We start from the raw sequence: 2,943 nt of genomic DNA on the forward strand, positions 1-2,943 counted from the left end.
CATGTTGCTCAGGCTGGTTCCAAACTCCTGGACTCAAGTGATCTGCCCATCACAGCCTCCCAAAATGCTGGGTTTACAGGCATGAGCCACCGCATCAGGCCTCTATACATTTTAAACATTGCTTTTAGATAGTACAAACATGAGTCTTCTGAATCAGAGCAAGATCATGAAACCAATGATGTTAATGCTGAATCACAGCCTGGAACAACTGATATATAAAAATTATAACAGGTGGGAATGCTTCCGGTATTGCATAAGATTCAGTTCAAAGGAAACAATAATTCACATTTATAAAATTTAATTAGAAACCGGATAATTTTGACAAAACTCACAGGGAACTGATTATTGCTTGCAATGTAAATATTGAATGAAAATCATATACAAAGCACACATCTTATGAATGTGTGGAAAGCTGAATGTTCTAAGCATATTGTCAGTGCTCAGAATTCAATAAAAAACTAGTAATAAGAATTTGAAGAATATTATGAATGAGCTTCACATAATGAAATCTTTGAAATAATAAATCCCCTGAAATATTCTTTGTCATAAAAGGAACAAAACATTGAAAAAGTGCCATTAGAATGCTGATACTATGTATCGTGTAATTAGAGTAGTCTTTAAAAAGGTTGTAAAGGGCCGGGCGCGGTGGCTCAAGCCTGTAATCTCAGCACTTTGGGAGGCCGAGGCGGGTGGATCACGAGGTCAAGAGATCGAGACCATCCTGGTCAACATGGTGAAACCCCGTCTCTACTAAAAATACAAAAAATTAGCTGGGCATGGTGGCGCGTGCCTGTAATCCCAGCTACTAAGGAGGCTGAGGCAGGAGAATTGCCTGAACCCAGGAGGCGGAGGTTGCGGTGAGCCGAGATCGCGCCATTGCACTCCAGCCTGGGTAACAAGAGCGAAACTCCGTCTCAATAAATAATAAAAAAAAAAAGGTTGTAAATAATGCATATCATTGCATTCTACGTAATGGTTCTGAGAGGGGAGATGCCCTCGCCTCCTTCTGTTTCCTGATCTCCACCTCCTCCCTCCCTTCCCCTTCAAATGGGAAGGAGGGTGAAGAAGGAAAACAAAAAACACTAAAGAGCTGGGAAGATGACTCCCTTTTCAGTTCCCAGCATCGCTGCTATCTGAAAGTCTTGAAAAAGTTACAAGTGAATGTTATCCCTACCAGCTGGAGGCCGGGACTGGGTCACACCCCAACGTCTGCACAGCCCAGGCTCCCTCCTGGAAACACCTCTGCCAACAAATAGCTTACTGCCTTTGTTTTGTGTCTGTAAGCCCCTCCCCTGCCAGTCCCCACTCATGCTGCATATGAATTAGCAAATCAATGAAGACAAAAGATTGTAAGGTCGGATGTCAGCAAATGGACAATGACAGAGTTCCACCTCAGTTTCCTCTTTAGCTTTGTAAGGCTGTAAAAGGGAGAGAAGCTGCTCCTGGGGAGCTCCGTGAATGAGGCTGTTGTGCCTACAGCTCCTGGCGGAATAAAAAGCTACTTCCTTCCTCAGATCTGTGTTTGAGAGGTTTGTGTCTCGCCTTTCCCGTTTCAGTTATAATGGTTGCAAAACGTATATCTACCATGACGAGACAATTTTTTAGTAAATTTATAAATCTAGGCAGTCAATCATTACCAAGAAAGCCTCCAGTATGTCACAAAAATGTGTTTTTATCAGTGACTTCAATATTAAATTGCAGAGTTATAAAACTGATGATTTTTGTGGCTGGGTGCGGTGGCTCATGCCTGTGATCCCAGCACTTTGGGAGGCCGAGGTGGGTGGATCGCGAGGTCAAGAGATCGAGACCATCCTGACCAACGCGGTGAAACCCCGTCTCTACTAAAAATACAAAAAAACTAGCCAGGCGTGGTGGCACGCGCCTGTGGCCCCAGCTAGTCGGGAGGCTGAGGTGGAAGAATTACTTGAACCCAGGAGGTGGAGGTTGCAGTGAGCTGAGATTCTGCCACTGCACTCCAGCCCAGTGACAGAGCAAGACTCCGTCTCAAAAAAAAAAAAAAACCCGGTGATTTTTGTTCATCTGAGGAACTCAAATGATTTATCAATCTTACTCGTCAATTCTCAAGAAAAATGGTTTTGGGCTGGGCGCGGTGGCTCAAGCCTGTAATCCCAGCACTGTGGGAGGCCGAGGTGGGTGGATCACGAGGTCAAGAGATCGAGACCATCCTGGTCAACGTGGTGAAACCCCGTCTCTACTAAAAATACAAAAAATTAGCTGGGCATGGTGGCGTGTGCCTGTAATCCCAGCGACTCAGGAGGCTGAGGCAGGAGAATTGCCTGAACCCGGGAGGCGGAGGTTGCGGTGAGCCGAGATCGCGCCATTGCACTCCAGCCTGGGTAACAAGAGCGAAACTCCGTCTCAAAAAAAAAAAAATAATAATGGTTTTGATGTGAAATGGTTACACTATGCTACAGATGGTTCTAGTGTATGTCACAGAGAAAGTTCAGGGCGCCAGTTAAAGTTTCAGAAAAGTCTCTGTATATTTTAAATTGGTACTATATATGTTGTACTGGACCGAGCATAGAAATTTAGCACCAAGACAAAAGTATGCCAGGCTGCAGGGTCATTTGTTATGCCGGCGACCACAGAGGACTCACGTCTCTCCAACCTGTGGCATCAAAAGGAGGGTGCAGAGACTTTTTATACCCAAAAAACCACCTTGGGAGTGGGGATGAGGAGTGGGGACGGGGATGAAAAGGTTTCAGACATTCCAAGGGCCAGGGGATTCTGTAATTCACCTCCTGGGCGGAGAGGAGGGTGGGGGTCTCCTGACATTCCAAGGGCCAGGGGACTTTTGTCATTCTGTTTGTTGCTTCAGTGGTTTAGAGAAGTCAAGATAAGCATTTGTTTACACACAGATCTTAGTTATCCTGGGCTGCTTATTTTAGTTATTACCAGTAAGCAAAGGCTAGCAATTCTGGC

At 45.1% G+C, this 2,943-nt stretch overlaps 1 long non-coding RNA gene across 1 annotated transcript; it reads left to right on the plus strand.

Annotated features, from left to right (window-relative positions):
* Positions 1–532: 532 nt before the first annotated feature.
* On the plus strand, positions 533–1,067 carry LOC116544435. Its single transcript, XR_004265912.1, has 2 exons — positions 533–625; positions 939–1,067. It is a non-coding gene; the product is annotated as an uncharacterized LOC116544435 (long non-coding RNA).
* The last annotated feature ends 1,876 nt before the right edge of the window (positions 1,068–2,943 follow it).

Source organism: Sapajus apella, unplaced genomic scaffold (genome assembly GCF_009761245.1).
Source record: "Sapajus apella isolate SASKATOON/1434 unplaced genomic scaffold, GSC_monkey_1.0 scaffold216, whole genome shotgun sequence".
Taxonomy (NCBI): domain Eukaryota; kingdom Metazoa; phylum Chordata; class Mammalia; order Primates; family Cebidae; genus Sapajus; species Sapajus apella.